This window comes from Oryzias latipes, chromosome 18, assembly GCF_002234675.1.
Source record: "Oryzias latipes chromosome 18, ASM223467v1".
Classification (NCBI taxonomy): domain Eukaryota; kingdom Metazoa; phylum Chordata; class Actinopteri; order Beloniformes; family Adrianichthyidae; genus Oryzias; species Oryzias latipes.
Window position 1 is genome coordinate 6,604,294 of NC_019876.2, and position 22,941 is coordinate 6,627,234.

At 40.2% G+C, this 22,941-nt stretch overlaps 1 pseudogene across 1 annotated transcript in view; it reads left to right on the plus strand.

Annotated features, from left to right (window-relative positions):
* The first annotated feature begins 1,853 nt into the window (after positions 1-1,853).
* The window catches only part of LOC101162003, a 43,826-nt pseudogene continuing 22,738 nt past the window's right edge, over positions 1,854-22,941 (plus strand). The window contains exons 1-4 of the transcript XR_002292364.2: positions 1,854-2,096; positions 2,727-3,361; positions 20,430-20,522; positions 20,888-21,120. The product of XR_002292364.2 is annotated as a serpin H1-like (transcript). The remainder of the gene's footprint in view (positions 2,097-2,726; positions 3,362-20,429; positions 20,523-20,887; positions 21,121-22,941) is intronic.

Below are 22,941 nucleotides of genomic sequence, written 5' to 3' on the forward strand. Positions count from 1 at the left end.
GTTGCTCATTACAGACGAGCCTCGCTCACAAGCAGTCGTGTGAGGTCTCGGGAGGGTAGTGGTGACTCCTCTGGCAGGGGTTGCAACCCTTGTGGTTGCACATATTGGCTCGTCACCACCAGCGTTGTGGAAGCCTCGATGGCAACAATGTGTGATGCAATTTCACGCCGCCGTAGAAGCGGTTTATCGGTGTTTTTCCAGCACAGATGCCTTTATAATTATGATTTGTGCGTCGTATCTGAGGAAATCTGATAAGTGACCGTGGACTGCACGTGCGTGTTTGCAAATAGAGCGAAAGTGGCGGTGAGCAAAGGGCCCGGCGTGCGCTCCTGCTTTCTGTTGTGAATGTGTTCAAGATAGTGCAGTTGATGGCTATCTGTCGGAGAGACTTCTATTGATTCTGCTGGGCTAAATAATTGGTTGGGTCTACAAGCTGTCATGTTCGGCCTGATTGCTGAGCATTGGTGGTGTCTAGCAGTTATCTTCCTCCACATCCTTCTCTGATCTATCTCCATCCTCCTTTCTCCGTATTGATCAGGACCCTGTGTGCCCCATCTTTAAATTTGGGTGATAATCCCTCCTCCAGAGAAGTTTTACAAGTTATCTTCTCCAGACAGACCAGCTGGAACGGTGTTGGATTATCTTACCTTGTTTTTCTTGACTGGATTATTGGTTTTTAGTTTACTGTTAGAAAATGTGATTATAACACCAGAATCTGAACACAATTAGCTTAAAACCAGACATGTGGAGCAAAAACATCCTCAGATGGGGCAAAGGGATCAGATTGTTGCCTCTGTCGTCAATATCCTGCCCGATGGGAGGGCTGGGTGTCAAGTTCGAGAGGCCTCTCCAACCCTTGCCTCTCTCAGGGTTACTGAGCCGAAGTAATGAGAAGGCCATTAGCGACCCCGCTTGAGTGGCTCTAAGAACTACAACCCCCACAGAGCCAACAAGCGGGGGTTTATTATCCCCGGCACACCCACAATGCTTGCTATTGAATCTATGGGGAGACGCCTCATTTACCACAACTGCTGGATTTCAGTTGGTTTTATAACCTGTGGTAATACTAACACTGCATCCACACATACAGAAACGATCCGCATTGAAAACCAACCCTTCTGAAAAATACTAAATACTAGTCAAAAGAATTTCGATACACTACCAGTCACAGAGCAATAGATGCAGTTTCAAGAACCAACTGCCTGTTTCTTGACCTTTACATCAAAATTACAATGTACATTTTTTGGACAAGCTCCAAATGTATGTTCTTTTACACATTTAGATGGTTTCTACTAACATTTATGTCCATGTTCTGTATGTTTAGCTGTTCTATGTGTTTAAAGCCGAAATGATCACAAAAATTAGCTTAAAGTTTGAGTTCCTAATATGACAAATAAAAAAATTAATTAGACAGCGCAAACTTGACTTTGAAAATCTCTCTAGCATTTTATGTACTTTTCTGAGTGTTCAGCTTGGAATAAATAAAAACACAGGTTTAGCAGTTTTATAAGTTATTTTTCCCCCTAAATTTTTGTTTAAATAAATGTTTTAGGCCCTGAAAATTTACGGAATTTAACAAGCGTTAGCTTACTATTATTTTAGCACCTAATGTCAACAACACGTACAGTTTGGCTAAAATTGTTTTTGAAAAGAAATTGTATTTAAAAAGTTATTTTTTATCAAATCTATCTATCTATCTATCTATCTATCTATCTATCTATCTATCTATCTATCTATCTATCTATCTATCTATCTATCTATCTATCTATCTATCTATCTATCTATCTATCTATCTATCTATCTATCTATCTATCTATCTATCTATCTAGTTAAATGTAGATAAATTAGAAAGTTTTGACGTTCTTTTAAAACGTTAATGTGTCATTTCTTTTTTTAAGTGAACTTCTGTTTTTTTTTCTCCATGTCCCGCGCGGAGCACGGAAGTTTCGGGAAGCGCTGCGATGGAGAGCCGGGGTGAGGTTGGAGGGGGAGACGGGCAGACTTCCTCTGCCACGTCGGAGCCGAGACCCAGACACTTCCGCTGGACGGACGGTGGCGGCCAGAGCCGGCAGAGCGGGCGCGTGAGCAAACTAACGGTGAGTTTTCTGCGGTGGGAGGAAAAAAATAAATAGCGCCATTTTACTCAGAAGTCTTGTTTGTGGCTCGAGACATTTACCGGAAACCGTTAACATTCGACGTAAAAACTTTTCGCGTCGCTTCATGAAGGGACTCGTTTCTCGTCCTTTTTTTCTTGGCCGTTTCAAGTTTTATTTCTTATTCAAAGTTGATTTTTTAAGGAGTTACACGTGGAAGAATTAAAGTAAAACACACATCAAAAACAAATTTTGACGCAAGTTTTACCCAAAGTTCTTAACTTAAAACTGTTAATTAATATTTAATATATTTTATACCTAACTAAATGTACTCATTTAGCTTTAAAAAACTAGTATAGCTTAAGAAATTAATACTTTTAATTTCTATAAGTCTATAAATGTATCTGTTTTCACATTTAAATAAATTAAAAATTAAAGGTTGTGGTTATATAAGCTAGCCAACTCAACATAGTAATACATTTTTTGTATTAGCTACAGCAAGTTAAACCTGTTCAGATACTTTTAGAAAGTCACTAGGAGTTCAGTGAAATTTCACACTTTAACCTACATTTGCAGCCTTCGTACTATTTATGTACCTATTTGAATGCAAACTCCCTTTTTTCTGTCTTCCAGGTCGACCATGCGGCCCACACTGCATTTATTTCTCCTCATCTCATTCCAATTTCTCAATGCGTGCAGAAGTAGCACTCCACCTAAGAGCCCCGCTGGCTCTGCACCACCTCCTCCTCCTCCACCTCCACCTCTTCTTCTGAGCGACCCGAGCTGGGCCCTGGGTCTGCGCCTGTACCGGGCCCTCCGCACCCCCTCCGGCTCCGTCAACACCCTGTTCTCCCCGCTCCTCCTGGCCTCCTCCCTGAAGGCTCTGAGTGAAGCCTCCTCGGGGAAGACGTCCACGCAAATCCAAGCCCTGCTCCGGCCCGAGACGCCTTCGGAGACGTCAGACGGAGTCCTGTCGGGGGCGCTGAAGAGGTTTACGGAGGCTGATGGGAGCAGCTTCCACCTGCGCTGGTCCTCGGCCGTGTTTACCAAGCAGGCCCCCGCGCTTAGACAGGCCTTTGTGAAGGAGAGCCAGAGCAAGTTCGGACTTCAGCATCAGACGCTGGGGAAAGGAGACCCCAGCGCCGACCTGAAACGGCTCGGCGACTGGGCAAAGGCTGGCACCGGCGGCCTGGAAGGAGCTCCTCTGGAAGGAGGAATCAAAGCTAAAGCTGGAGCTGTGATCCTGGCAAACGCTCTGCACTTTAAAGGTTTGTAGACAGAGCTGCTGCGGACAGCCGTGCCTCTGTCGGCGCCGGCTCCTTAATCTCCCAGTTTTAGATAATTATCACTGCGTTCGCTTCTGTTTTTGACAGTAAAACTGTCAAAGAAATCACTGCAAAGAGGATAAAACAGGCGGGGGGAAAAAAGCGTCCCTTTGAGGCGGTTTTCTCTGGCAGCATGAGCAGATCCAGGTCTGCTCCTTCATGTCCTCCATTAAGGAGATAAAGTCCAGATACGACTTTAAACTTCATAGTATAAAACAATGTTTGACAAATACACTGCATTCTTTAAACACTGTTACCCATCAGTCCTGAATCAAATCAAAACTCTGCATCGAATTCAATTACTACCTGAATAAAAATGTTTATTTTCCTTTCCTTTCCTCCCAAATCAGTCATGATATGCTACTAGTTTAAACTTTGGAAAAAAAGTTTGGAAATTTGTTAGTAAAAATAAGAGTTCCTACTAAACTAAATGCCTTTTTTTTATCTTAAAAAACAAATTGTCTTAAAGGAAACTGAATTGATAGATTTGATCAAAACTTAATATTCTTAGTAAAGATAAATTAATCAGTTTTATTTGATTTTAATTTTTTTTCGTGAGTTTAATTTGTTTGGAGCTAGTCCCACCGCTACAGGAGCTAATCCCGCTAACGTAAATGCTAGCATAGACACAACTTTAGGTCCTGAACAGGAATTTAACCCTTGTGCTATCTTAGATGACCCCACCCTTACATTGGCGTGTTCTCCCTACCGTGACAAAGGTGGATAAAGGTGGAAAGATTTCATGTAATCCATGGACACCAGTGAAGATCACAAATCATTGAAGAAAAAAGGTTCAGAGCACTGTCTAGTGGGTCTAGATGACCCAACTCCCAATGTTAAAGTGTCTAGGATAGCACAAGGGTTACCACAAAAGTTGTCAGTGTTCTTCATTACTGTAAGGAGTTGCTTATTGACGCTAGGCTGCTTTTCTCCGCTTTAGAATCTGCCGGAACTGCGTTGATTGTGAAAACGGTCAAAGAGTTGCGATAGTTCAACGCACGTCAACGCTGGTGTAAAAGGGTTAAACCAGTTTTCAGACACAAGACTTTTAAAAACGTTTATTTTGAAAAAGTGGATGTTGGTGTAATGAAGACATGACAAAGAAAAAGCATGTTAGGAGATGGAGTTGTTAACGCCAATAGTGCTTAGTTTGTTTGATAAAAATTAGTTAATTTACTGTTTATTTGTACGTCTGACAATTTATGTTTGAATCCTTTAAATAGCTGAGTTTAGCTCCAGTGTTTGCAATCTTGGACCACCGTAGTTTTTTTAATTACATAATTAACATCATTCCAGATGATTCTGCTGCAAAGAAAAGCTACTTTGCACCGAAATTGTGCCGATATTTACGAAATCTACAAACAATCTAAGGTATTTATGGTGGTAAAGGGTTGCAGTTCTATTCAAAGCTGCTTTTCTCATCTTTCAGAATCCGTTGGATTTATGTTAAATATTTTGGATTTAATTTTTGAATCTTTTCATATATTTACAATTTTTGTGAATAATACATTTTTCTTCCTGACTTAAAGAATTTTAACAAGAGCATCAAAGAATTGAAGTCATGTTGCTAGTAAAGGCAACTCTCTATAGGACCTCATGATCACATGACCGTTAGCTTTGAGTCTTAGTCTTTTTCCTATATGATGCGTTTGCCATGTTGTAGTGCTGTCTGAATCTACCATCTATTTAAATGTATTATTTAAAATAAAATATCAACGTATTTATCTTCAGAACACAATCATCACAAAACGCTCATATCAATTAGATTTTAACTTTGTCAAATCGATGATGTCATATCCGCCTTTTAAAGAAAAAGAAAAAATTGGGGGCATGGTGTCCGAAAAGCTTTTAAAATCCAGGGCACTACATCGTCCCGCACTTTATCGTTTTTTAGTAGTTAGGGGTTAGGGTGGGAATCGGACATAGCCTTAGGGAACAAGGTCATGTTGTGACCAACGGAAGCACGGATACTGTTCCAATACGGTGTTTGCAAATTATTCTGGGAATTTTTTGTTTTGTTTTATGCGAATTCATTTACAAAAGCTTTATATAATTAGGATTTATTAAACACCAAACAGTTTAAATATAAAAGTTTTTTGTAGAAGTTAACTATTTTGTTTAGCTCCTGTGTTGACGTTCTTTGAACCCCCATAACTCTTCAGCCGTTTACGCAATTAACGCATTTCCAACGTATCTGGACCCAGAGAAAAGCCGTTTATAGAATCTGTTGGCATTACAATAATTGCGTAAGTGGTTGAAGAGTTACGCTACACTCAAAAAAATAACTCATTGGATGAACTCAATTTAATTGTGGGCAGGATTTCCATCCAATAAATATGAGTAGCCCCACCTCAAAGAAAATTCTTCCATGTAATTAAATATAATTGAGTTAGTCAAACTCAATTTTATCAAGACAAAAAATGTCATCTGAGACGGGTCTGTAGCTGGTCTTGAACTTAGAACCTCTGCATGCCAATCCCGCTGACTGATCCACTGAGTGAACACTTTTGTGGCAATTTACTGCCGCCAGTATAAACAAATCGAATAATTATTTCTATAAATGAGGTTCGTCATATATCGTCTTATTGGAAGAAACCGAGTTGAAACGATTCCGAGCCACAGTACGTTTTTCACGTGGAAAAACACAAACGAAAGTTCTCTCTCTTCGAAAAGTCGAAGGATTTGAAGGACCAAAAGTCATAGCAGGCAATAGACGGAAGAGCTGAATATTTTAATAGTTGAATGGGTAAAATAGATGAAAAATTGTCGCTGAAAAACAGCAGAAGACACTTTAAAAAGAATAAATAAAGAGAAACAGGAAAACAGCATTCATCATGTGCACAGCACGCCCCTTACTTGAACTCATTTATTTTGGATAACTGGAGTTTATAGGTGAAACTATTAATACATTTTGTGTTAGGTCAATTAAATGTAGATTTATTATTTTAAAATAAATATATTTAAATAAAACAAACAGAATTTAATTGTGTTACATGAAAGAGGGGCTTCATTTTTTTGAGTGTAGTTGTAAGAGCGTGTATTACTTCCTGTCTGATGGCAACAGCCCTGGTGGTAGATAAAGATTCTGTTAAGTAAATTCAAAAGAAATAATCAACAGTGTAGTTTGATTTATTAATGAATTATTATCATATTTTTAAAGCTGTTAGTGCTTATTTTGAGTTTTTTATAGAAGTGGTTTCGTTTTATTTTTTTGGTGATGACTTAATAGGGATGTGATCTTCTGCTGCCTTTGCCAACATTCCTGTTCTCGACGAGTGAAATTCTCATTCCTGCCAACAATTTCCTGAAAGAATGATACTAAAGTCGTCCCTGACTTCCCTGTAGTTGTTCTTTTTTGGGTGTTTTCTTGTTTTTTGTCTTTAGTTTGTGGTAGTTTATCTGATCTTTTCATCTTCCTTGACGTCACTCGCAGGTAGTGCCGTAAAAAAACATTTTACTTCCTGATAGACGGCGCTTTGTCAAGCTTTCTAATTAATTTTCTTTGTTTGACATTCGGACTCTATTATGAAAGGAGTTTTTGTCTGATTCCACCGGCGTTGGGAGGAGACACACAAATGAGATAATTCCAGAGATGGCAGCGTAAATTAGATGAAAGGAAATTGGATTCATTTGGTTTTGATTCGCTCAGAAACTGTGGACGATTTCTCTCCTGGCCGTCATCAACGCTGGAGTTTTTGAGCTCGGGTTCGGGACACTTGGCACCAAGTGAACAACTTTACATTTTGGTCTGAATTCTCTTCTTAGCCTCACTTTAATTATTGAAAGCGAACCAAAAGAAGGGAGAAACCTCACTGACCCTTTGTTTTTGACCCTTTCACAGCATTCGCAGAAGGGAAGCTCACGGCCAATTAGTGGAGTGAGCTCAGGAACACGTTTAAAACCAAAACAAACTGGGTTCAGAAAAAGGGAGCAAATTATGAATGGGAAAAGGAAAGAGACAGAGCGCGTCCTGCTGAGAAACCAAAAGACACTGACTGTTGTGGCGAGGCGGGAGGATGTAAAAGTCTGCAGAGCGAGCTCCAGTTCACACCGCCCTGTGCATTCAGGCTGTGTTTTGTCCCAAACCACAGCGTTTGAAAGGAAATATTGTAAAGGAAGCAGACGAGGCAGTGCAACAAGTCCAGAGCTAACCACTATTTGAGTGGTTGGATCATTATTTTTTGATTAGTAGCAATTATCTTGGCTGTTTCCGCCTTAGTGTTTAATAAAATAAGTGCTTCCGTGTTTTGATCTTTAGGCTCTTTGACAAAGAGATCTGTTCTGTAAGAATACTTGATACCGAATCGGCAGATGTTGAGGGGTTGAAATGGCTTTTGTCTTGTAAATCCACCTACTGTATATGAGCCTTTTTATGCGTTAGAAAATTATAAATGATGTGTGTTAATGAACTCTTTCTACAATTCTTTCATACCAATCTAAAAACATTTATTTTAACTTCATTATATCTCTTGGTACAAAGACGTTTGCTGTCAACACTCTGCATTAAACCATTTGGCTGTGGGCTACTGATACATGGAAATAAATTGGCTAATTAGTTTCTTGTCAACAGTTTTGAATAGAAAATTAAAACGCAGCAAAAGCAAACATGTTTGTGTTACAAAAGAAAAACAAACAGCCATCCATTTTCATCCGCTCAACCGGGGCTGGGTCTTGGGGGCTGCTGTCTACCACCGATTGATATGTATCAGATTGTTGTTAAAGATTTCGTTACATCCATAATATAATATTATCTTCAATTGATTAGTCTAGGGCTGCATGGTTGTGCAGTGGTTAGCCCTCTTGCCTCACAGCAAGAAGGCCCCCTCCAGTTCCGACTGGGGGACCTGAAACAGAACCCCAATAGGGGACCTTTCTGTGTGGAGTTTGAATGTTCTCCCCGTGCATGGGTGGGTTTTCTGCGGGGACTCCTCCCACCGTCCAAAAAGATGCTTCATAGGTTGATTGGTTACTCAAAATTGTCCCTAGGTTTGTGATTCATGACCCTGCGACAGACTGGCGACCCGTCCAGGATGTCCCCTGCCTTCGCCCACGAGGCGAGCCCCATGAACCCGAAAGAGACAAAACACATTTAGACGATGAATGAATGAATGATTAGTCTACAGTTTTTATTTGTCTAAAATAATTAAATTCCGTGTTGCCATGCCTTCAGTTGACGACCAGATGTCCTCAATCTTTGTTGCTTATCGTCAAATGAAACACTCCTATACTATTTGTCCTAAAATAAAAACTTGATAGTCTGGTTCATAAACTCTGTCTGCCTGTTTCTTGTCTTGTTTTTCGTAAGAAGAAACCGTCATGGTTCTGTCAGCGGCTAGCATCAGCTTAGCTAAAAGAGCACAATCCTAAAACATTGTAAGACTTTTAACGGTTTGTATTTTTTACTGTTTCCTGTGACTTTTAAGGTCAGGATAGTACTTCAAGCTTCATTCAATAGTTTCTAAGTGGTAGACAGAATTGTTTTGTGTTCCTGATTGAAGCTCTCAATCCATCATCACTCCGTCTTTTCCAAACCTTTGATGGTGGCGTTTTTTTCTCCTCCCCATGAGATCTAGTGATTAGCGAGAATGGAAGACGAGGCTGAACACTTTTCAGCTGAAGCATTTAATGAGTCTTCAAACTTTTATCAAAGTAATTGAGTCATTTTCTTTTCTCTATTTGGGTTTGGCCTCTTTGTGTGGGGGTATTAAGTGTTGAGTACCATCATTTTCCTTTTTTCTTTTTCCTTAACCATTAGTCGGTAATAGAAGTCGTCATTAGTTACAGAAAGAGCCAGCCTCAAGCGTCGCTCACAGAGAGCAAAATGTGACATCTGGACCTCCATTCTCCCGTGTCTTTCACAATATCCAACAAGTAGAGGCTTTGAGAATGAGGTTATTACGGCAGTCACCGCACTGCCCCAAGCCCCTCGAAAACTGACAGCTGTCAGGGGTTAGCGGATCCAATTGGGACTTGTTGAACGGTGAATGGTACGAGTGGCTTTCAGCACCTCACAAGTACCTCGCTGAGGCCACAGCGCACAGGGAGGGCCGGCCACTGTTCCAACGAACGGGACTTGAGCTCTGAGTCGGGCAGTGTGTCCAATAAATCCTGATCGCCATCCTCAGAAATCATCCTACCATCGAGGATTCTAGAAATGTAATATAGAAAGAGTAAAAAGGAAAAAAAACTTGTGTATTATGACAAACTTTAAAGAGGTAGAGTTATTTTACCCAACTTTTTGGAGGCTGCTGGGAGAACCTTTTACTCCAATGAGGCTCACCTGTCCTGCATTTAACCTGGTGACATGAAACAACTGTAACTTTTTGACCGTCTACTCAATTATTCTAATTCCAATGGATTCTAAATTCCAATAACAAAGTCTTGCATATGGACCGAACCGCCTTTTCTAAGCACCAGAATCAGCTGGTTTAGGCTGTCTGCGTAAACCATTTAATGACGTAAGCTTTTCTCCACATCAGAATCGGTTGGTCTATCGATTCATGGACACCTTAGCACGGCTAGGTAGCTCGGTTGGTAAGGTGGGAAGCTACCATGCAGGAAACCAGGGTTCGATTCCCGGAGGGGAAAGAGCAATGGTACTGGGGGCAATTACCATATCAATGGCGAGCAGTTAACATCACCCAGTGAGGGTCCTTACGCAAGACCCTTAACGCTACTGCCTCCCGAGCGCGGTTTCGGCTGCAGCTCACCGCTCCCCAAGGGGATGGGTCAAATGCGGAGAAAGAATTTCCCTTCGTGGGATAAAATACAGTGTATATAAAAAAAAAAAAAAAAAATTAGCCTTTGTTTTTTTATTGCATCAAACACTTTACAGCTCAGCTCTTCTCTGCATCAAAATCCACTTGTTTGTGTAATGAGGTAAACACTTTACTACCTGCATATCAGCACAAAGCTGCTTTTCTCCGCGTCAAAATGAGCTGGCCTATGTCATTTGTCACAATTGTTGTCATATGCAACACTTTCACTGTCGTAAAGTGTTTCAATGCGGTAAAGGCGCCTTTGCCGCATTTGAATCAGTCGTTTTGACATTAATTGCGTGAACAATATACTACCCTTAAAGAGTTGCGATAGTTCAACGCACGTCAACGCTGGTGTAAAAGGGTTAAACCAGTTTTCAGACACAAGACTTTTAAAAACGTTTATTTTGAAAAAGTGGATGTTGGTGTAATGAAGACATGACAAAGAAAAAGCATGTTAGGAGATGGAGTTGTTAACGCCAATAGTGCTTAGTTTGTTTGATAAAAATTAGTTAATTTACTGTTTATTTGTACGTCTGACAATTTATGTTTGAATCCTTTAAATAGCTGAGTTTAGCTCCAGTGTTTGCAATCTTGGACCACCGTAGTTTTTTTAATTACATAATTAACATCATTCCAGATGATTCTGCTGCAAAGAAAAGCTACTTTGCACCGAAATTGTGCCGATATTTACGAAATCTACAAACAATCTAAGGTATTTATGGTGGTAAAGGGTTGCAGTTCTATTCAAAGCTGCTTTTCTCATCTTTCAGAATCCGTTGGATTTATGTTAAATATTTTGGATTTAATTTTTGAATCTTTTCATATATTTACAATTTTTGTGAATAATACATTTTTCTTCCTGACTTAAAGAATTTTAACAAGAGCATCAAAGAATTGAAGTCATGTTGCTAGTAAAGGCAACTCTCTATAGGACCTCATGATCACATGACCGTTAGCTTTGAGTCTTAGTCTTTTTCCTATATGATGCGTTTGCCATGTTGTAGTGCTGTCTGAATCTACCATCTATTTAAATGTATTATTTAAAATAAAATATCAACGTATTTATCTTCAGAACACAATCATCACAAAACGCTCATATCAATTAGATTTTAACTTTGTCAAATCGATGATGTCATATCCGCCTTTTAAAGAAAAAGAAAAAATTGGGGGCATGGTGTCCGAAAAGCTTTTAAAATCCAGGGCACTACATCGTCCCGCACTTTATCGTTTTTTAGTAGTTAGGGGTTAGGGTGGGAATCGGACATAGCCTTAGGGAACAAGGTCATGTTGTGACCAACGGAAGCACGGATACTGTTCCAATACGGTGTTTGCAAATTATTCTGGGAATTTTTTGTTTTGTTTTATGCGAATTCATTTACAAAAGCTTTATATAATTAGGATTTATTAAACACCAAACAGTTTAAATATAAAAGTTTTTTGTAGAAGTTAACTATTTTGTTTAGCTCCTGTGTTGACGTTCTTTGAACCCCCATAACTCTTCAGCCGTTTACGCAATTAACGCATTTCCAACGTATCTGGACCCAGAGAAAAGCCGTTTATAGAATCTGTTGGCATTACAATAATTGCGTAAGTGGTTGAAGAGTTACGCTACACTCAAAAAAATAACTCATTGGATGAACTCAATTTAATTGTGGGCAGGATTTCCATCCAATAAATATGAGTAGCCCCACCTCAAAGAAAATTCTTCCATGTAATTAAATATAATTGAGTTAGTCAAACTCAATTTTATCAAGACAAAAAATGTCATCTGAGACGGGTCTGTAGCTGGTCTTGAACTTAGAACCTCTGCATGCCAATCCCGCTGACTGATCCACTGAGTGAACACTTTTGTGGCAATTTACTGCCGCCAGTATAAACAAATCGAATAATTATTTCTATAAATGAGGTTCGTCATATATCGTCTTATTGGAAGAAACCGAGTTGAAACGATTCCGAGCCACAGTACGTTTTTCACGTGGAAAAACACAAACGAAAGTTCTCTCTCTTCGAAAAGTCGAAGGATTTGAAGGACCAAAAGTCATAGCAGGCAATAGACGGAAGAGCTGAATATTTTAATAGTTGAATGGGTAAAATAGATGAAAAATTGTCGCTGAAAAACAGCAGAAGACACTTTAAAAAGAATAAATAAAGAGAAACAGGAAAACAGCATTCATCATGTGCACAGCACGCCCCTTACTTGAACTCATTTATTTTGGATAACTGGAGTTTATAGGTGAAACTATTAATACATTTTGTGTTAGGTCAATTAAATGTAGATTTATTATTTTAAAATAAATATATTTAAATAAAACAAACAGAATTTAATTGTGTTACATGAAAGAGGGGCTTCATTTTTTTGAGTGTAGTTGTAAGAGCGTGTATTACTTCCTGTCTGATGGCAACAGCCCTGGTGGTAGATAAAGATTCTGTTAAGTAAATTCAAAAGAAATAATCAACAGTGTAGTTTGATTTATTAATGAATTATTATCATATTTTTAAAGCTGTTAGTGCTTATTTTGAGTTTTTTATAGAAGTGGTTTCGTTTTATTTTTTTGGTGATGACTTAATAGGGATGTGATCTTCTGCTGCCTTTGCCAACATTCCTGTTCTCGACGAGTGAAATTCTCATTCCTGCCAACAATTTCCTGAAAGAATGATACTAAAGTCGTCCCTGACTTCCCTGTAGTTGTTCTTTTTTGGGTGTTTTCTTGTTTTTTGTCTTTAGTTTGTGGTAGTTTATCTGATCTTTTCATCTTCCTTGACGTCACTCGCAGGTAGTGCCGTAAAAAAACATTTTACTTCCTGATAGACGGCGCTTTGTCAAGCTTTCTAATTAATTTTCTTTGTTTGACATTCGGACTCTATTATGAAAGGAGTTTTTGTCTGATTCCACCGGCGTTGGGAGGAGACACACAAATGAGATAATTCCAGAGATGGCAGCGTAAATTAGATGAAAGGAAATTGGATTCATTTGGTTTTGATTCGCTCAGAAACTGTGGACGATTTCTCTCCTGGCCGTCATCAACGCTGGAGTTTTTGAGCTCGGGTTCGGGACACTTGGCACCAAGTGAACAACTTTACATTTTGGTCTGAATTCTCTTCTTAGCCTCACTTTAATTATTGAAAGCGAACCAAAAGAAGGGAGAAACCTCACTGACCCTTTGTTTTTGACCCTTTCACAGCATTCGCAGAAGGGAAGCTCACGGCCAATTAGTGGAGTGAGCTCAGGAACACGTTTAAAACCAAAACAAACTGGGTTCAGAAAAAGGGAGCAAATTATGAATGGGAAAAGGAAAGAGACAGAGCGCGTCCTGCTGAGAAACCAAAAGACACTGACTGTTGTGGCGAGGCGGGAGGATGTAAAAGTCTGCAGAGCGAGCTCCAGTTCACACCGCCCTGTGCATTCAGGCTGTGTTTTGTCCCAAACCACAGCGTTTGAAAGGAAATATTGTAAAGGAAGCAGACGAGGCAGTGCAACAAGTCCAGAGCTAACCACTATTTGAGTGGTTGGATCATTATTTTTTGATTAGTAGCAATTATCTTGGCTGTTTCCGCCTTAGTGTTTAATAAAATAAGTGCTTCCGTGTTTTGATCTTTAGGCTCTTTGACAAAGAGATCTGTTCTGTAAGAATACTTGATACCGAATCGGCAGATGTTGAGGGGTTGAAATGGCTTTTGTCTTGTAAATCCACCTACTGTATATGAGCCTTTTTATGCGTTAGAAAATTATAAATGATGTGTGTTAATGAACTCTTTCTACAATTCTTTCATACCAATCTAAAAACATTTATTTTAACTTCATTATATCTCTTGGTACAAAGACGTTTGCTGTCAACACTCTGCATTAAACCATTTGGCTGTGGGCTACTGATACATGGAAATAAATTGGCTAATTAGTTTCTTGTCAACAGTTTTGAATAGAAAATTAAAACGCAGCAAAAGCAAACATGTTTGTGTTACAAAAGAAAAACAAACAGCCATCCATTTTCATCCGCTCAACCGGGGCTGGGTCTTGGGGGCTGCTGTCTACCACCGATTGATATGTATCAGATTGTTGTTAAAGATTTCGTTACATCCATAATATAATATTATCTTCAATTGATTAGTCTAGGGCTGCATGGTTGTGCAGTGGTTAGCCCTCTTGCCTCACAGCAAGAAGGCCCCCTCCAGTTCCGACTGGGGGACCTGAAACAGAACCCCAATAGGGGACCTTTCTGTGTGGAGTTTGAATGTTCTCCCCGTGCATGGGTGGGTTTTCTGCGGGGACTCCTCCCACCGTCCAAAAAGATGCTTCATAGGTTGATTGGTTACTCAAAATTGTCCCTAGGTTTGTGATTCATGACCCTGCGACAGACTGGCGACCCGTCCAGGATGTCCCCTGCCTTCGCCCACGAGGCGAGCCCCATGAACCCGAAAGAGACAAAACACATTTAGACGATGAATGAATGAATGATTAGTCTACAGTTTTTATTTGTCTAAAATAATTAAATTCCGTGTTGCCATGCCTTCAGTTGACGACCAGATGTCCTCAATCTTTGTTGCTTATCGTCAAATGAAACACTCCTATACTATTTGTCCTAAAATAAAAACTTGATAGTCTGGTTCATAAACTCTGTCTGCCTGTTTCTTGTCTTGTTTTTCGTAAGAAGAAACCGTCATGGTTCTGTCAGCGGCTAGCATCAGCTTAGCTAAAAGAGCACAATCCTAAAACATTGTAAGACTTTTAACGGTTTGTATTTTTTACTGTTTCCTGTGACTTTTAAGGTCAGGATAGTACTTCAAGCTTCATTCAATAGTTTCTAAGTGGTAGACAGAATTGTTTTGTGTTCCTGATTGAAGCTCTCAATCCATCATCACTCCGTCTTTTCCAAACCTTTGATGGTGGCGTTTTTTTCTCCTCCCCATGAGATCTAGTGATTAGCGAGAATGGAAGACGAGGCTGAACACTTTTCAGCTGAAGCATTTAATGAGTCTTCAAACTTTTATCAAAGTAATTGAGTCATTTTCTTTTCTCTATTTGGGTTTGGCCTCTTTGTGTGGGGGTATTAAGTGTTGAGTACCATCATTTTCCTTTTTTCTTTTTCCTTAACCATTAGTCGGTAATAGAAGTCGTCATTAGTTACAGAAAGAGCCAGCCTCAAGCGTCGCTCACAGAGAGCAAAATGTGACATCTGGACCTCCATTCTCCCGTGTCTTTCACAATATCCAACAAGTAGAGGCTTTGAGAATGAGGTTATTACGGCAGTCACCGCACTGCCCCAAGCCCCTCGAAAACTGACAGCTGTCAGGGGTTAGCGGATCCAATTGGGACTTGTTGAACGGTGAATGGTACGAGTGGCTTTCAGCACCTCACAAGTACCTCGCTGAGGCCACAGCGCACAGGGAGGGCCGGCCACTGTTCCAACGAACGGGACTTGAGCTCTGAGTCGGGCAGTGTGTCCAATAAATCCTGATCGCCATCCTCAGAAATCATCCTACCATCGAGGATTCTAGAAATGTAATATAGAAAGAGTAAAAAGGAAAAAAAACTTGTGTATTATGACAAACTTTAAAGAGGTAGAGTTATTTTACCCAACTTTTTGGAGGCTGCTGGGAGAACCTTTTACTCCAATGAGGCTCACCTGTCCTGCATTTAACCTGGTGACATGAAACAACTGTAACTTTTTGACCGTCTACTCAATTATTCTAATTCCAATGGATTCTAAATTCCAATAACAAAGTCTTGCATATGGACCGAACCGCCTTTTCTAAGCACCAGAATCAGCTGGTTTAGGCTGTCTGCGTAAACCATTTAATGACGTAAGCTTTTCTCCACATCAGAATCGGTTGGTCTATCGATTCATGGACACCTTAGCACGGCTAGGTAGCTCGGTTGGTAAGGTGGGAAGCTACCATGCAGGAAACCAGGGTTCGATTCCCGGAGGGGAAAGAGCAATGGTACTGGGGGCAATTACCATATCAATGGCGAGCAGTTAACATCACCCAGTGAGGGTCCTTACGCAAGACCCTTAACGCTACTGCCTCCCGAGCGCGGTTTCGGCTGCAGCTCACCGCTCCCCAAGGGGATGGGTCAAATGCGGAGAAAGAATTTCCCTTCGTGGGATAAAATACAGTGTATATAAAAAAAAAAAAAAAAAATTAGCCTTTGTTTTTTTATTGCATCAAACACTTTACAGCTCAGCTCTTCTCTGCATCAAAATCCACTTGTTTGTGTAATGAGGTAAACACTTTACTACCTGCATATCAGCACAAAGCTGCTTTTCTCCGCGTCAAAATGAGCTGGCCTATGTCATTTGTCACAATTGTTGTCATATGCAACACTTTCACTGTCGTAAAGTGTTTCAATGCGGTAAAGGCGCCTTTGCCGCATTTGAATCAGTCGTTTTGACATTAATTGCGTGAACAATATACTACCCTTAAATGTTGCATATCTGTGTAAAGCTGATGGGTTACACCATCGATCTGCAACCTTTAACGCTAAAAGAGCCATTTAGGTCCGTTTCTTATGGACCAGAACCCAGCTAGAGCCACAAACTCCCACGTTATTGTCTTTGAAAAATATGCTCAAATAAGATCCTCCTGCTGCAGCAGATTTACCTGAATTAAGAATGCAGGAAAGTCAAAGATCGTGTTTTCTACCATTATAACTTTGGTTCACCTTCATCCTTATTCTCCCTTTACTATGAAATATAAGAATGAAAACATTAAGTCAAACTTCCAATTTTAGAAAGAAAATCTAAATAAAGATAAATGCAATTCTAGACTTGAAGTGCTTTGCCTCTGGACAGCAACTCTACTTTTGTGGTGCAGAAAACCTGATAAACTCAACAGAAAAATTATTTAAGTAACATTTGCCTTCAGTGTACCTCGTCTCTGACTTGCCTCTGCTACTGTTCCTACACCTGGCTGTGGATCCTGCCTCCGACTCGTCTCCCGCCCCCAACCGTCCCCCAACTTCATCTAGATGAAGATCATTTGCTGGACTTTAAATATGTAGTTGTAGAGTTAGATAAGTTAATTCTTTTCTATGAGTTCTGGTAAATCGCCTGTCCGTCCTGGGGGAGGATCCCTCCTTCATGTGGACACCCCTGAGGTTTCTTCATTTTTTCCGGATTTTAGGAGTTTTTCCTTACCTCAAAGGGGGGGTCTAAGGGCAGGGAGTCTGTTTAGTTAAAGTTCTAGTATTATCCTAATGAATTCTATGCATTTATGATCCTTTTTGATTGTATGTTAACCTTACAATTACTGGTATGAAGCCCACTGAGACGGCCGTTGTTGTCAATTTGGGCTATACATATACAATTGAATAAACTTGAATTGAATTGAATTCAAATCCAAAGATCCACAGTGGAGGCATGTGGGTTGCATATGGAGAGAAATTAGACTCAGTCGGATTTGTGCGTGCGTAATTCTTGATTTGTGCTTAAATTAGGATTTGTGTATGCATATTCTTGCTTTGCGCGTGCGTAAATTAGGATTTGTGCATAAATTTGGATTTGTGCGTGATTTGTTACTCACATAATACGTTTTGTGTATAAGTTAAAAAAATGTAAAATGAAAAAAATACAAAATGCAATTTACGTATGCACAAATTAAGATTACAACACCTTGAAACTACTTACACACACACATCTTTAAAAAACACGCACAAATCCGTTGTTACCCACACACGAAGCCAAAGTTACGCACGGATCTACCGTGAGACTGTTTTGACGTCTCACAAATTCGTCCGTAAGTGCTGCGTTTAAATACCAGTGGAATGCTCGGTCATTAGAATTTTCCTATCAGCCTTCCCTTCTTACGGAGCCCGTGTCCTGACATTAAGATATAAAAATATATCTTGTTCTCACAGATTAATATCTTGTTCCCACAGGTTATTATGTCGTTCCCACAAGATACTATTCCGTTCCCACAAGATACTATTGCATTCCCTCGAAATACTATTCTGTTCCCTCGAAATGATTAACTCGTGCGAACGCAATAATTATGTCGTTCGAACGCAATAATTAATCCTTTCGAACGCAATAATTATTCACGTCATAAGTCATTCACGCGGATATGCTCTCTGTACGCCGGCAAAAGCCGCTTTCAGCGGTAACTTCCGTGTCTCTGTGACCCATATTCGTTCAAAAAAGGAACATGAAAAACAAAAATGATCACTTTATTACTGTCTCAATGAATATAAGAAAAATATCAAAAGATTTATGATAACTAGGCTGCTTTGTCATACGCTAGCTCCTGCTAGGCTACTACTAGCGCCGCCGCAGAGCTCTTTGATGTATGCCGGCATTTGGGCAACTGGCTGGTAATATTGCGTTCGCACAAGTTAATCATTTCGAGGGAACGGAATAGTATTTTGAGGGAACGCAATAGTATCTTGTGGGAACGGAATAGTATCTTGTGGGAACGGAATAGTATCTTGTGGGAACGGAATAGTATTTCGTGCGAACGACATAATAACCTGTGGGAACAAGATATTAATCTGTGGGAACAAGATATATTTTTATATCTTAATGTCAGGACACGGGCTCAGTACCTTCTAAACATATCCAGACAATGACTCAATCAATACATGAAGACAGTAGATGTTAGTGTTGAACATAGAGGCTACTTACTTCGGGGCGCTGACCACCGAGATGGGCCGCCATTCTTCCCGTGACTCTCTCAGTCTGACTGCCTTTGATTTTTCCGGAAGAAAAAAAACAGTGCCCCCTACTGGTCGTTCCTGTTACGCATTTTGTATCAATTCGGAGTCTCGGAGAATAATACACTTTTAATATATATATTAGCCTTTAAAAGTGAACGTCATATTCTCAGATAATAATTTTTATTTTCCTTTAAAGTTTTTTTAAGCCCTGTTACACCCACTGAAGGAAATACGTAGAAGGGAAGGCTGATAGGAAAATTCTAATGACCGAGCATTCCACTGGTATTTAAACGCAGCACTTACGGACGAATTTGTGAGACGTCAAAACAGTCTCACGGTAGATCCGTGCGTAACTCTGGCTTCGTGTGTGCGTAACAAGGGATTCGTGCGTGTTTTTTAAAGATGTGTGTGTGTAAGTAGTTTCAAGCTGTTGTAATCTTAATTTGTGCACACGTAAATTGCATTTTGTATTTTTTTCATTTTACATTTTTTTAACTTATACACAAAACGTATTATGTGAGTAACAAATCACGCACAAATCCAAATTTATGCACAAATCCTAATTTACGCACGCACAAAGCAAGAATATGCATACACAAATCCTAACTTACGCACAACTCAAGAATTACGCACGCACAAATCCGACTGAGTCTAATTTCTCTCCATAGTTGCAGACCCTCAGGTTACAATAATTGTGTAAAAACTTTACTGCTATAAAGTGTTGCATATCGGTGCAAAGCACATTTCCTCACCTCAGAATGCATTCCAATGACGTTAATTGCGTCATAGTTGAAGAGTGACAGTGATTCGGGGAACACTGGAGCTACAGTTTTGGTGTCTGAGGTCTAAAGATCTGATATGAGGCTGTCCACGATGGACGCCAGCCTTGCCAGGATCCTTGGCTTGGATTCAAGAAGCAGCTCAGGACAGGACCTGTTCAGCCTCCTTTTGTTTTTGTTCTACCTTCAACCAGTCAAGCACCAGCGGCGAGATCGCTGAAACACTCGAAGCTGCATGGCCGTCATTCTCCGCATGTTGTAGTCACGACGTTTTGGTTCCCCTCTCTTCCTGGAAGTTGGTTTTTAATGAAAATGAAAGACGGAGTCCTCCTTTTAAAGAACTGCGACACTGACAGCTGCTAAATTCTCCTCTTAGATTATTGGAGGATGTCTGTCGGCTTCTTTCATGTTGGCGGGGTAAAATTTGTGCTCTTAAAGGGGGGCCCATTCTCCCCTGATGAATAATTCATCAAGTGCATTTAGTTAAAAGCATCTCGCAGCTCCTTACCCTCTTAATTTCTATTAAAAGCGTCTTTGGTTTGGCTTTTAATGTGACGAGGCATTGTACCATGTTTTTCTGTTCATTTGAGCTTCTTAATTTTAGAACCTGGTAATGAGGATGCTTCCTCCTGAATGTGCTTTCCATAAAAGCTCCGATTAGGAAGCAAGGCAGGGTTACGTCTAATGCTCACGATGTTCTCGCCTTTGTGAACGCCTTTTGTGGCGCTTTCAGCCTCCGATTCTTCTCCTAAAGCCCATCCGTTCCAGTTTGTGATGTGTTTTTGTGTGTGTGTGATTGTGTGTGTGTGTGTGTGTGTGTTCAGGGTTGTGGGAGCGGGAGTTCAGCGAAGGCAATAAGGATCTACGCACCTTCCTGGGATGGAAGTACACCCAAGTGGTGATGATGCACAGAGCAGGTATGAGAAAGCCCCATCGGTGGCGGTCAAACTCCCACCAGCTAATGAATGCTACAAAAAAAAGGCGGTAAAGAAAATCTGTGAGGTCCAATAGTGCTTCCTGCTGCTCCCCTCATGGTTTATTTAGCAGCCCTTTTTCATGTTTTATGGATTGTCTTCAAACAACAGGGCAGAGTGAAGTTCTGGATGAAAGTAGCAGAAGATTTTCATTTTAATGCTGTTCGTGCCGCTGTCAGTTTAGCAAGGTTGCTTTGTCACAGGTTCCTGAGTGCCGCTTCTTGTTCTGCTCCTCTGGATGGTCAGGACTTTGCTGTGACACGAGAAATGTCTGCCGCAGGGAAAGTCTCTGTTCTCTCCCCTCACAGGTTTGTTCCGTTTCCACGAAGACATGGAGAACATGGTTCAAGTGCTGGAGGTCCCTCTGTGGGGGGGTCAGGCCAGCGCGGTGTTCCTGATGCCCTTCCACGTGGAAAATCTGGCCCGGTTGGACAAGCTGCTGAGCCTGGACCTGCTGTCCTAGTGGCTGGAGAGGACCAGCGTCACCAGCGTGGCCATCTCCATGCCCAAGGCCAACATCACCAGCACCCTCAGTCTGCAGGTGGGTTCTCCAGATGGGGGTTCCTCACACGGCAGGTTCCCTTCCTTTTCTAAATGTTCATTAGAACCAGGGATTCTCCATCCACCTTAATATTACAGTGGAAGTCACCACTTGCAAGTGAACCTTGGTGTGATTTACTACAGTGGGAATTAAAGAAGCAGGAAGTAAACCAAAGAGATAAAAACAGCCTATGGTGCAAATTTAAAGAAACAAAAAGACAAAAAAAAAGTTTGAAAATATTTTATTGGTTAATGTGGTCATGAAGATTATTATCTAAAAGCTGCACTAGTTTTTGTTCTCTGTATTTCATATTTTAGGTGTGTTTTTTGTGGTTTAGCAACACATTAAAAGTGTATTTTAAACCATTTTACATAATTTAAGCAGAACTTTTTATTATTAAAATCTCAATGGGCTGTAAATATTTGAATATTTCAGAGGAATCTGAGATGGTGTAACCTCCTTCAAACATGCAGAGTGGTCCTCCAGGCTGTCGGTGTTTATTCCTGGTCACTGACAGCTCCTGCCTTAGTTCTCAGTTCACCCACTGTGGTTGACCACCTTCACACAAAAAAACACTTTAACCACTTCACCTTTAACACAATGAACGCTCTTTCCCGGAGAAATGAAAAGAGCATTTTCAGAAAATACTGAAGTCTCAGAAAGTGACAGCTGTGCTGAAATGTATTTCAAAGTCATATTACTTCCCCAAATATTGAACACAACCCCCATACACCTTTAAAAAACCAAAAATGAATCCACCTGTTTTACAACATCCCCATAGAAATGGGAAGTAATCAACATCGAAAGGCAAATTAGCATAAATCACTACAGCCACTCTATATTAGAAGGAAATCGTTACTAGAATGAGTAACTATTACATTACTGTTAACACAATGTTGCTTTGTGTTAAAGTTTTTATTATTTCTAATCAGATTTTGTCAAGTCAATTGAAAAAAGTAAAACAAACAGGTACTTTGTATTTTTGTGTATTTTATACACAACAAAAGTAAACAAATAAGTTGGATAAATCAAACTTCCAATCTCAGAAACTGTCCTGATAAACATCTGGATTTATTTTCTGGATGTTGACAGAATCTTCTCTCCTAGACGTATTTTTCTCATTCTTGTCTTTGACCTCAACACATTTGAAGTAGTTCTTAATTCTCCACTTAGACGATGCAAACTTTCCATCGTTCCACCGCGGACTCTCAGTTTCTACAGCTTCCTCCACCTGTTTGGTGTAAGTGTATGTAGACGTATGTGGGTTTGTGTGTAAAATAATTCAGCTCTGATTGGCCACCATGACACTACCTGTAAATGCCAATTTATGAATGATATGAATCTTTGTTTTGGAAAAACACTGAATGTTGCTGTTCGGATCAAAACCTAATACTTTGTATGAACACTAGAGGGCGCAAAGCCTTTTTTCCATGCAAATGTCATTCATAGAAGGCGTTTTGTTGTTTTCTGACTGTGGTCAATAAAGTTGGACCACCAGTTGGACCACCAGCGTTCGACATAAGCGGTTATCCTGTTGTCCGAGACAACCAGATTTCATGGAAGACAACCAAAATGAACCGGGTAGTTGTACGTGTGACAACCTGGTCTTTTATTCAACATTTTGGTATTTTTTGACTATTTTTCAAGCTTCAATGGTTAGTTTTTGGCAACCTCTGAATTCAGACATATGCAGCAAATTCTTTCCACTGACAAACGAAGTGCGTGCATGCTAGCATATCCTTTCTATTTGTAAATGTGCACTTTTCAATAAAGATTACCGGTATTTAAATACGTGTTGAACAACACTACCTGGTGTGACCA